This window comes from Diabrotica virgifera, chromosome 9 (assembly GCF_917563875.1).
Source record: "Diabrotica virgifera virgifera chromosome 9, PGI_DIABVI_V3a".
Lineage (NCBI taxonomy): Eukaryota > Metazoa > Arthropoda > Insecta > Coleoptera > Chrysomelidae > Diabrotica > Diabrotica virgifera.
Genome location: NC_065451.1, coordinates 17032053 through 17045884, shown reverse-complemented (window position 1 = coordinate 17045884; position 13832 = coordinate 17032053). Strand labels below are relative to the sequence as shown.

Here is a 13832-nt window from a genome sequence, read left to right as displayed (position 1 = left end):
AGAGGCTTGAACGAAGACATGTGCTACGATCGAGAGCAATGGCGATTGGGAATCGGAAGACGTCGTAGAACGTTATGAACCGATTATATATAATATAATATCTAAAATTAGGACAAAACGAAACACACCTTGAGAGACTGAGCTAGGCTGGGGTGAACGATAACTATCTTGGATGATTGGAGTAATATTTTCCAATATTATTTCAATTAGCTGGTTCATTAGTCTATTGTCGAATTTGTTTCAATACATTTCACCCCATGTTTTCTCCACTTTTCTCTGTTTTGTGTTATTTGCTGCCAGTTTCTTCATCCTTTTGCTTTGATGTCGTCTAGTCATCGTTTTTGTAGTCTTCCTTTACTACGACTGTTTTCGAGTTGTCTCCAATATACAATGTTTCTCGTCCTCTGTGATGTTCTTAATCTCTGTCAATGACCCTCTGTGTTGTTCGTAATCTCTTGGCTGATAACTGGGTAAGTGTCATGGTCTCCATTCCATAGGTCATAACTGGTAGAATACAACTGTCGAATACCCTTTTCTTTAAATTAATTGGCATTTTTTTGTTTTTTAACACAACACTGAGTCTTCCTACTTCTTATTCAAGTCATTCGGATTCCTCTAGTTATCTCTGCCGACTGATTCTGCTTTCCAAACCGATTTTCGCAGATTATTGCTTAAGCTCATTTAGCATGTGGATTAGTTTTGTATTGTTGCTTATGAGTACTATATAATCGGCAAATCTTAGATGACTTAAGGCCATCGGTACATAATTCGCAAATATTTTACGGCTATCCCTACTTTTTGTGTCTTTACACGGAAAATTACGTGTAGTAAAATTCACACTGGTATGGATATGTAAACATTACTAGAATGTCACTCTACTTGACAATATCATCATTAACTTAAAGAGATGGCTTTTGAATGTTCTTGGATAACTGTTATTTGTATAATTGCAAATTATTAATTCACTAAATAAATGTGATAATTTTTTCACTAACTATGTATTCAGTGATTGTAATAATTTATATGTACAACAAAAACTAATACTCAATCGAGAAAAGTCGAAAAGTGTTAAAGTGATTTTTTAATAATATCTTGTTACTATGGAACGCTTACAATTTTGAACATCTTTAACAACAAAATACTTGGATCACAGAATATATTAACCTGATGTATTCTCTGCTTGCATCTTCCACAAATAATACACAATACATAACTTTTTATTAAGTTCACGTCCTTAATCAATTATTTATCAAATACACTATATATCAATATTATTTAATCAACAACTCAAAATATTCTCGATGCCATGTCAAATATTTAAAATTGTCACTGATTGTCACTGTGTAACTGACAATATGCTGACAATATTCTATTCGACTGAGTGCGTTGTAAGACAAAGATAGATTTGGAAAATATTACCACGGACATTGTGTTCATTTTTTTCGAATTCTGAAAAAACCAATAAATATTTTTGAAAAATTTAAACTCAAAATGAAAGACTAAATTATTACCGAGGGCCGAAAGTCCCTTAGAATAAATAAAAAGTTTATTTTGAATGAGATATTTGAAATTAAAAATCACACTAAATTTTCTCTTAGTTTTTCACCCCTGTAACTTATTAAAATAAACATTATAGAAGTTTTCAAGGACTTTCAGCCCTCGGTAAGAACGTAATCTTTCATTCTACGTTTAAATTTTTCAAAAATACTTATTAGTTTTCTCAGGATTCGAAAAAAATGAATCCCCATTTAAATAGCATTGGAGCCGAAAATACGTACCCATCCCCTTAAAAATTTTCCACACATTTTAATTCCGTGTTGTTCCCAATTTAACTTCTTGAACACATCTTCTAATGCAAGAGTAAATAATTTTGGAAATATAGTGTCTCTCTGTCTAACTCCTCTCTCAGTTCTTATTTTGTTGGTTGTTAGACCTTCTTCTTCTTCTTATTCAGGTGCCATCTCCGCTACGGAGGTTGGCAATCATCATAGCTATTTTAATTTTTGAGGCAGTAGCTATAAATATCTGTTTTGAGCTGCATCTAAACCATTCTCTCAGGTTCTTCAGCCATGAAATTCGTCTTCTTCCGATGCTTCTTCTGCCATCTATCTTTCCTTGCGTTATGAGTCGCAGGATGCCATACTTTTCGCCCCGCATCATATGTCTACTGTATAGCTTATGTAGCTTTGTATACAAAGCTTTGTCAGATACTGTAGCTTTCTTTCTTTAATTGTAAGTTCAACTTCCTTCTCTTTACCGATTCTTCTCAGTACTTCATTGTTTGTAACTCTATCTACCCAGGAAACCCTCATAATTCTTCTATAGGTCCACATTTCAAAGGCTTAAGTCGTCTCATTGTCTCTACATTTAACGTTCATGATTCCAGTCCATAGTATAGTACACTGTATACGTAACATTTTGTTAGGCGTACTTTAAGAGCTAATGTTAAATCTTTGCTACTTAGGACCTTTTTCATTTTCATAAAATTGGAACGCGCTTTTTCGATTCTGACTTTGATTGCTGCAGTGTAATCATTCTTTTCTGTTATACTTAAGTGTTCCTAAGTAAGTGTACTTTTTTACTCTTTCGATCTGCTGGCCCTCTACCATCAAGATTTCGTTATGGTAGGGGAACCCAAGCGGGGATTTTTGCAGTTACTCGAGCGCGTCAGATTATGACATGGGGAGAAACCTTGTACCCTGTTAATGTATCCCTATCATATATTGAATCTTAATACAGGGAAGCTCGTTAAGGGGGGTCCGAAAAATATCTATCCTTAGAAAAACTCGAAATCGTCAGATTAAGATAAGGTAAGCTAAGTACACGCAGAACAGTTTATATTTCAAAAATCTGACCGTTTGAGCGGGTAAGGAAATGGGCGAGTCACAAAGTTTCACAAGAAAATTATTTCGAATATTTCGAGAAATAAACGTTAGATCGAAAAACTAAAAAATAAATGTTCAATATTTTTTTTTAAAACCTTCGAACGATACCAAACACGACCCCCCACGGAGAGAGGTGAGGGGTAAATTTAAAATTTTAAATAGGAACCCGCCGATATTTCGCGAAATAAACATCAGATCGAAAAACTGCAAAATACACGTATTCTGAATCTCTTTCAGTCACTCGACGAGTTTTCAATGCGATATCCTGTATTCTTTCTACGATTTCTGGCATTGTTGCTGTTTTTGAACGTCCTTGACTAACCTTAGTCCAAGACAAAGAGTCCTTATGAACTTTTAACATTCGTTCATAAATTTTCATTGCTGTTAAAAATCTTCCAAAAATAAAAATCAATCACTGCACTAAATAACTATAAACAAAGAAGGAATTCACAGATTTAAATGAAACTTCGGAGAGCCAGTTCAGACTTCGGAGTCAAGATAAAAAATTAGGCTAGTAGCACCGCCCTCTTTATAGAACCGCGAAACTTATTGAACAGCTTATAAGAGCTTGTTACAGCAACAACTTATTTTAATATTTTAATTAGGTAACTCTGATAATTAGTGGATTCATTTTTGAGTTCTTTACTTCTCTCCATAGTTATAAAATCTTCTTAAAACAAAGTTATTTCAAAATTTAATACAGAATTCAAAGAAAGATATTTATTTAAAATAATATAAATATTTATTCCATTCAATAATTGATTTTCTTCAAGTAACAGCGTTTTTAGTTCTGTAAGTTTGAAATTTTGAGTCCTACTTGATCTAATCTGTTGCTTACCGTGGGAATATGACAATAAATATCCTCAAACTTCGGCTATGACGGCTAAATTATTCAGATAGCCAATAGGTTTCAATTTAGTGTCTGCGCCCGCCCCTTGTTTTAGTTTAGCAGGATTTTTCTAAAAGATCCCCGTGCCAGAAGCGACCAAAGGCTTTGAATAAATCCCATAGGATAGGGGTGGAAAATTTGCCGTATCACCTTAATACCCTTTGACATAATTGTGGCATAATTTGAGTTGACGTTTATAGCTTAAGAGATGTTTTATGCTCTTTTTTTCGTAGACAGATTGATGGTAAAAGCGAAATATGTATCCAGAAACGTTTATTTTTTGCATGAGATAGCTAATAATTCCTTGCAATTATACATGAATAATTAATAGCCTGCATGAAAGAGGATGACATAAAAATTTTTAAACTAACAAATGTTAAAATTATATATGGTCCACATTATACCCCATCAGACATTAATAATTGATTTTCAACAAAGAGTGCATAGAAAAGTAATACGAGAAATTAGAATTTCGGAAAATTAAAGATCAACGTCGATTGCAGACGATTCCAGACCATTTAGAATAAAATCTTGTGTAAAACTGTATTGTATCAAGCGTCACGTCACAATGACGATACACGATCACAATAACTTGAATTTATTAAACACCTGAATCTTTTCTATTATCACATATGAATCTGAGACATTGTACCATATAATAATTACTAAGAAGTAAACTTAAAACACTGATACACTATATTGTCGAAGGCATCATTGCTACATAAGTCCTGGGTAGATTCCTAAACTCCTCAGTAGATTATGGGTGAGGTCATTCATGGAGGTGAGAAACACAAGAAATATTGACACAAAACATAAAAAAAGAACAGGGAAGAGAAAAACTCTACAAAAAAGAGCTATAATTTTTAAATAATTGATGGATTCGACCGTTACTTGATGGAAGTTCATTTTATCCAACAATAAAACACTGAAAACGTTTGTTTTCTATACTTCCACAAAATATATTATAACTATGTGACTACAGCTGTTTCGGCAGAGTGCCTTTCTCAAGTGATTTAGTTTACTATGGGTTTGTCTTTTTAAAGTCTATAAATGAAGAGGTTGAGGAGTGGGGAGCTGTTTGTCTCGAGTTGGTCATTCAGAATTATATCTGTATTTCCATAGATTCTAATAAAGATAGCTTAAGGCCTTTATTTTGAATATACAGAATTTGAAACTCTTCATTAAAAGAATGATTATGATCTAGAAGCTGAAGTGCGTATGTAGAAGTGTCTGTTTTTCTATTGTTGAAAGCCCTTTTGTGTTCTGCTATCCGTTTGTCAAAGGTTCTGCCTGTTTGACCGATGTAAGTTTTTGGACAGTCCCCACAAGTTAGTTTGTAGACACCACTCTGTAGTTGTTTTCTCCTTCGGCTCTTATTGTTCTTAATATATTTGCTTAAGTTGTTGTTAGTTTTGAAAGCTGGTGTTATTCCTTTCTTTTTTATGTATCTGGCTATTTTTGTTGTTATCTTGCCAGTATATGTGATAGAGCAGAAGGTACTGGGTTCTTTCTCTGGTGGTGGATAGACTAATTTCAGGGCTTTCTTATGGAGTTTTTGGTTTAAAATTTTATTAATTGTTTGTTCGTTATAGCCATTGTTTACTGCTATTTGTTTAATGATGTACAGTTCTATTTCAATGTCAAAAAATAACTTCGAAATAGAACTGAACATCATTAAACAAATAGCAGTAAACAATGGCTATAACGAACAAACAATTAATAAAATTTTAATACAAAAACTCCATAAGAAAGCCCTGAAATTAGTCTATCCACCACCATAGAAAGAACCCAGTACCTTCTGCTCTATCACACATACTGGCAAGATAACAACAAAAATAGCCAGATACATAAAAAAGAAAGGAATAACACCAGCCTTCAAAACTAACAACAACTTAAGCAAATATATTAAGACCAATAAGAGCCGAAAGAGAAAACAACTATAGAGTGGTGTCTACAAACTAACTTGTGGTGACTGTCCGAAAACTTACATCGGTCAAACAGGCAGAACCTTTGACAAACGGATAGCAGAACACAAAAGGGCTTTCAACAATAGAAAAACAGACACTTTTACATACGCACTTCAGCTTCTAGATCATAATCATTCTTTTAATGAAGAGTTTAAAATTCTGTATATTCAAAATAAAGGCCTTAAGCTATCTTTATTAGAATCTATGGAAATTAATAAATTAAAAATACAGATATAATTCTGAATGACCAACTCGAGACAAACAGCTCCCCACTCCTCAACCTCTTCAGTTAAAGACTTAAAAAGGCAAACCCATCCCATAGTAAACTAAATCACTTCATTCTGACGAAACAGCTGTAGTCACATAGTTATAATAAATTTTGTGGAAGTATAGAAAACAAACGTTTTCAGTGTTTTATTGTTAGACTATAATTTTTAGTTAAGCACGCAAAAAGAATAAAAAATTATTGTTTTGTTTTGGTTTAAACATGTTTAAAATAGGGACTGGGCAAAAAATATTTACTAACATTAAATAATACGAATAGTGTAGATTGCATGAATCTTTGCGAAAAGGCATGAGGAATGTCGGGTTTCGTTGTAGAAAAACAAAAAATAATACATAAATTTGAATGGAAAAACCGGAAATCCAACAATTGAGAACAAACTTTATTCGAGATATTAAAAAATATAGAGAAAAGAACCGACCTATCATATATATGGACGAAACTTATATTCATTTTTTCCATACTGACTTGGAAAGTTGGGGCGACAACTCCAATGAGGTATTACGTGCCCCGATTTCAAAGGTCAGAGACTGATAATAGTGAATGCGGGTGGAGAAAACGGTTTTGTAAAGAATGCTTGTGTGAAATTCAGGTCCAACACAAAATCAGGGGATTATCACAGTAAAATAAATAATGAAAATTATAAACAATCGCTTCAGGAAATTCTTACTCCCAATTTTCGTCTACATAGTGTACTAATTGTTGGCAACGCTTCTTATCATAACTCTTAAGTTTAAAAATGCTCTAATATGAATTTAACAAAAAATTTAATGAAAGACTGGCTGAGACAACGCAATCTGCTTTTTTAAGAAGATATGTTAAAGGTCGATCTTTACAGCATTGTACAAGGTCATAAATCCAGCTTTAAGTTATATGAAGTTGACAGAATACTGGGTAATAGTGGTCATTCCGTGTCAAGGCTGCCTCCTTATCATCCAGATCTCAATCCTATAGAATTAGTGTGAACATTTCTTAAGAAATTCGTGTCTGAGAAAAACGTTGAAAAGTTTAGTTCTGAGAAAAACGTTGAAAAAACGATGTGAACACGCTAAACGTTCCGTTTTTTATCGAAAAGGAACCTATTTTAGATTTAGTTTTTGGTGTAATTGAGTTTGCTGTAGGCTCAGGAGACTAAGACCTGCTGATGAAGACTCCAGAGTGTGAGTCGAACGTAGGGCGAAATGAAATTCGACACCTACACCCGGAAACGTGTACGTATATATTAATTTTTATATAGAAACTTTTTAACTCCTGGGTTTTCGGTCTGATAAAAATAAAACACTTACATGGCTTAAACGTTTCGGCTAATTGCCATTTTCAATAAGCACTTTAATGAATAATTATAAACATTACATAAAACAAAACAAAAGACTAAAATTTACATTGCACTTGTTGGCTTGGCGTTTTGTTGTGGAATGCGAGCTTGACTCTTGAAATCATATGGCAGAATTCAAAATTGACGTCCGTTGAGGACCGTATTTAAAATATTTGCCAAATTGTACATTTATAAAAATTAAATCAATTTATTAAATTATGATATACATTGGAGAGATCCTTGATGTCAGTTTTATTATTTATGCAATTTTGGTCTTTCTTTAGATGAATCATCTCCAATATACATCTTTTGTTGTAGTTTTGTTCTTTTTCTAAATTTTTATATGAGTATGTCATATATATTATATATTCAACAGTTTTGGCAACTTTTAAATAACTTAAACAGAGATGTTTATATGTAAACCAGGACATCTATGTCTGCTTCCTAGATTATAACAAGGCATTCGATAGGGTGAAACATAATCCGTTTATAAAACTACTGAGAAAAAAGAACATCGACACACGGGATATAAGAATAATAAATAATCTATATTATGAACAAGAATCTGTCATAAGAATAAATAATTTAAACACCAATAAAATAAAAATTAAAAGAGGCGTTAGACAGGGCTGTGTCTTGTCGCCATCACTGTTTAATGCTTACTCAGAAGAAATATTCAAAAAAGCATTAGAAGATGAAGTAGCAGGCATAAAAATAAATAAATAGCAGAAACTATTACAGATCTACAAAGAATTTTAGATAAGGTTGTTGCAACGAGTGAAGAATTTGGTCTGGCACTTAACATAAAGAAGACGAAATTCATGGTTATATCAAAGAAAAATATTAGAAACATCAATCTAGACGTAAATAATAAGACGATAGAAAGAGTTCAGAGTTATAACTATTTAGGGACAAACATTAGTGAAACAAACGATTATACCAAAGAAATCCGAATTAGAATAGAAAAGACTAGAAGTGCATTCACTAATATGAAACAAATATTATGTAGTAGAGACCTCAGCGTAAATCTTAGAAAGCGAGTACTAAAATGTTATTTATTTTCTGTTCTTTTGTATGGTGTAGAGACATGGACTCTCAATAAACAATGCCTCAATAGATTGGAAGCATTTGAGATGTGGACGTATCGAAGATTGCTGAGAATCTTCTGGACAGACAGAATAACCAATGAGGAATTACTAAGGAGAATACAAAACAGCAGGGAGATACTGGATTCCATCAAAATAAGAATAGTTCAATACTTGAGTCATATAACACGTGGTAACAGATATGAACTCCTAAAATTAATTATGCAGGAAAAGATTCAAGGAAGGCGCAGCATAGGTATGAGAAAAATGTCCTCGCTGAGAAATCTCAGAGAATGGTTTGGATGCAGCTCAACTGAAATCTTTCGGACTGTAGTGTCAAAAGTGAGAATAGCAATGATGATTGCCAACCCTCGTCGCGGAGATGGCACGTAAAGAAGAAGAAATAACTTAACCACTTAAAAATACTCAAGATAAATGAAGAATGATAAATAAATCTTATTCTTTAATTGCCTCATCTCAATCGGAGGATTTATAGCATTGTCACTATCTTGACTCTGTCCACCACTGCTCTGAAGAGTTCTACAGAACTGCATTTAAACCAGTCTATTAAATTCTACAACCATGACACTGTCCTTCTTCCTATACTCCTTCCGCCTCTCATCTTTCCCTCTATTATCAGTCTTAGAATTTCATATCGCTATCCCCTCATTACGTGTCCCAGACATTGTATGTTTCTAATTTTTATTGTGTTTATTATTTCATATTCTTTGCCCATTTCTCGAAATGCTTTAGTGTTCGTTTTCTTCTGTGTCCATGCTATTCTAAGCATCCTTCTGTAACACCACATTTCAAATGACTGTAGCTTTTTATGTGTCCTTGCTTCAATGTCCAACTTTCAAGTCAATATTGCAGCATAGAGAACACGTAGCATCTCAAAGCTCTTACTTTTAGTTCTAATCTTAGGTCTTTGTTACAGAGAATTGTTTTCATTTTTACACACGCATTATTGTCTGAAATCCAGGTTCCTAGGTATTTGTATATATCAAACCTTTCTATCTCCCAAATGTACGTTTGTTTGTATGTTAGTCTTCTTTGTTATAATCACGTATTTGGTCTTTTTTATATTCATTTTCAGTCCACATTCCTCACAGAAACTGTTTGTATTGTTTAGTAGTATGTAATAGGAGTTGTTCAGCAGATCTTGCCATAATCATGGTGTCATCTGCATGTCTTATGTTGTTGCAATAGATCTTCCATTAATTATTATTTCTTCACTTTGGGTTAGTAATGCTTCTTCAAAAATGGCTTAACTGTACATTACAACTGTAAATGTACATTAAATAGTAATGGAGACATAATACATCCCTGCCTAACACCCCTCCTGATTTCAATTTCTGGACTGGGTTCACTATCTATTACAATTTGAGCTATTTGATTCCAGTAATGGTTTGTTATTATTCGTAAGTTTGTCTATGTTTTTTGTCTTTAGAATATGGACTAATTTTTCATGTCTAACTTTGTCAAATGCTTTTTCAAAATAAACTTAACAATCATGCACATCCACATTTATATCCATGCATATTTGAGCTATCACAATAAAAGCAAATAACGCCTCTCTGGTTCCTAGTCCGTTTCTAAACCCAAACTGGCTATCATCTATTCCTTCTTCCAGATTTTTATTTATATGACCATGTATTACTTTCAACAATAGTTTCTTTACGTTTGTTAAAAGCGTTTCAACGTTTTTCAACGTTTTTCAAGAATAGTTTCTTAAAAGCGTTTGTTTTTTTACTCACGTATTTTTCCATAAGGCAGTTGATGAAAAAATACAGGAGTAAACAAACAAAACGCTCATATGGTATTTATTGATTTTGAGAAAGCATACGATAGAGTTCCTCGAAAGATTCTGTGGTGGGCACTCAATAAGAAAGGAGTCCCTGATGAACATGTAAAGATTGTGAGGGATATGTATAAAGGAGTAACTACTAGTGTTAGGACAGGTGTGGGAGAGACTGATGAATTTCATGTGAAAGTAGGACTGCACCAAGGCTCGGTGCTTAGCCCGTATTTATTCTCATTAGTTTTTGACCAGATAACAGCAAAACTACAGGATAACATTCCATGGTGCTTAATGTATGCTGATGATGTCGTGTTAGTAGGAAATAGTGAAAGAGACTTAGAACAAAAACTGGAACAGTAGAGACAAGCTCTGAAGGAAAAAGGTTTAAAACTTAGTAGGACAAAGACAGAGTATTTGCAATATTCATTTGAAGATGGAGTTACTACAAATAAAATGGTATCTTTTGATGGTGAACTGATTGTAAAAAGCAATAGTTTTAAGTATCTGGGATCGGTATTACAGAGTAATGGAGAAATAGATGGAGATGCATGCAGTAGAATTAGGGCTGGATGGATGAAGTGGAAGGAAGCGAGTGGTGTGCTGTGTGACAGGAAAATTGCAATGAAGTTGAAAGGAAAATTCTATAAAACATCCATAAGACCGGCTATGATCTACGAAAGTGAATGTTGGGCAGTGAAAAAGAAAGAGGAAGAACGAATGCATGTGACAGAAATAAGAATGCTTAGATGGATGAGTGTGGAGTGACAAAAAAGGATAAAATTAAAATGAGTATATTAGGGGAAGTCTAGGTGTGGCAGCAATTGATGAGAAAATGAGAGAGCATAGGTTGAGATGGTTTGGTAATGTTCAACGTCGAGACGCTAATCACCAAATACAAAGAATTGCTGAAGTGCAGATACCTAGAAGGAGTAGGAGAGGAAGACCAAAGAAGACGTGGGGGGAGACGATTAGGCAGGACATGTTGGTAACGGGCATTAATATTGATATGACCCAAGAAATAATTGTATGGAGAAAGGCAATTAGGGAAGCCGACCCCGCATAGGGGTAAGGCAAAGAGAATGATGATGATGTATTATTTTCAAGAATAATTTAAGAACATGACTTATTAGTGATATTGTTCTGTATTCACTGCAATATTTAGCGTTTTATTTTTAGGGATATAACAAAAGGTGGAGAGTAACCATTGTTTTGGTATGTTTCCTGTTTTGTACACTGTGTTAAACAAGTCTACTATAATGTCTAAGGTTTCATCATTTTAAGCTTTTTTCTTTCTGTTTTCTACCATAAATTCATAAAAATATATAAAGAAACACTTAACAGAAGAACTTTAACCACTGTAGCAGTTAAAGAGACCCCCGTATATGAAAATGTCATTATTTCACATGTCGCGGCTCCTGTATTTTGAGCCCAATATTGAATATTTTAACTTTTTCGTTCATACAGAGCAAACAGCCCGAAAGTTTTGAGTAGTCTTTATTCGATAAGTGAAAAAGTTTTCCGGAGTGTCTCACTAGACTTTTCTTCCTCTTCTTTCCACACCCTCGAAAACAAAATTAAAACTCCTCTAACTTAATCAATAACTTAAAATATAGTTGTGATGTTAAACAAACAAACTTAGAATCCAAGTCAAATAAATTTAAAGATGGGCGAGAATTTTTTCAGGCCCGCAAAAGTTTTACAATTTTCAACGACGTTAATGAAGAAAAACAGCTATGTACCGGAATAAATTGTTATTCGTGTGTACTTTGTGTAATTTGGGAGAAAAGTGCCGTTATATTCAGGTTAAGAAACGCCGGGAAAATTGGTTCATATCTGGGAATCTATGTGGCACTTAACGATATTCTGAACACCCTTTCTAACATTAAAACTGAAAAATTGTTTAGTTCAGCAAATACGAAGTTAATTCGTTATTTTTATATATAGCCTAATAAAATAAAAAAAGTCAAAATGTAAATTCGTACAGGTTAAAACAAATTTTATATCAAAGTTTAGGTGGGTACAAAAGATATTTTCAAGAAACTATCCAAATCATACAAGGGGATCATTGTTTAAATAATTAAAAAGGGGTCATTTTTGCAAAAAAATACTTTTTTAACTGCTGAGGTAATTCACTTAATTAATGAAGGGCTTTGGGATTTTTTCTGCAAAGTTGAAGGGTAAATATTTCACATGAGACTTACTGAATTAAATTTGACCCCCTATTTATTTAAATAATTGTATATAAATCTTTAAAAACAAATTTGTAAAAAATTATTTTTAGCCTTTTAAATAAGCACTATAAAATATCTTATTTTAGAGATTGAGTTGCGCTATGCTACCAGTATTAAGTGAAAAAAAAAATGGTTGAAAAATATTTAATATTTTCTGAGATATTTAATTTGTTTATTAAATGTTACTATATTTTCAATTGCAAGAACGCGGTTGTTGCCAAAGAAATATTCACCTGCTTAAAATCTCATTATTTTTATTTTTATGTATATTTTCGAAAAATGTATTGATAAATTCAAATTTCAAATAAACTCCCCCCTAAAATGGCATTTGAAAATTATTCAAATTTGTTTATAATTTGTTTTTTTAATAACGTCGCAAGGGTTAAGTATTTTGAAACGCCGTTTCGATAATTGGGTTCCTGGGAATTTTTTACTAATTAACAAAATTTTTTGTCGTTTTTTCTTCTTCTTTTTTTTTCTTGGAGTTATATTACTACGGGCCCTTTTAGAGTTAAATTTTATTAAGAATGTTGAATCTCTGAGTTGTAGATTCTAGACCTAAAAATATTAAGATTTAACTAAAATCTCTTAAATAAAATGTGGCTACTTACTGAGTTACAGGGTGTTTTATTTAAAAATTTAAAAATTATTGTTATCAAGTACTTTAAAACTATTTGACGTATCGTTATCATACTTGGCAGAAAGTGTGGCTATTATACACCCTACTAAATTGTGATTAATAAACGTTTCTAGCTAGTGCCAGAGGCGTACGACAGGGGATAGTGAATGATTGCCCCTTCCCAAATTATACGCCACTGAGTGAATTACTATTTTAGCGAAATTTTTCGATTCTACAATACTTTATATGTAAATAACTTTATTGGTATCGATAAAGTCATCAGTTTGAGAGATATTGGAAGTTTAATATGAATGAATGAATGAATCAAAATAACTATGCCGTTCCATTTTTAACGTCCAATTTCTCGAAAACTCGAAAATTTCGCTAAAATAGTAATTCCCTCAGTGGCGTAGAATGGGAAGGGTCAACCATTAACTATCCCCTGTCGTACGCCTCTGGTAGTAGCTAGAAACTTTTGTGTATCACAATTTAGTAGACTGTATAGTACCCACACTTTCTGCCAAGTATGATAAGGATACGTCAAATAGTTTGAAAGTACTTGGTGAAAATAATTTTTAAATTTTTAATTAAAACACCCTGTAACTCAGTAAGTAGCCACATTTAATTTAAGTGGTTTTAGACCAATATTTTTAGGTCTAGAATCTACAGCTTAGAGATTCGACATTCTTAATGAAACTTAACCCTAAAAGGGCCCGTAGTAATATAACTCCAAGAAAAAAAAAAAAAAAAAAAAGAA

General features: G+C 32.9%; 1 protein-coding gene across 1 annotated transcript in view; it reads right to left on the bottom strand.

Moving 5' to 3' along the window:
- The window catches only part of LOC114332819 (epithelial discoidin domain-containing receptor 1-like), a 442381-nt gene that overhangs the window by 336305 nt on the left and 92244 nt on the right, over positions 1-13832 (bottom strand). The gene's annotated exons all lie outside the window — the stretch shown is intronic.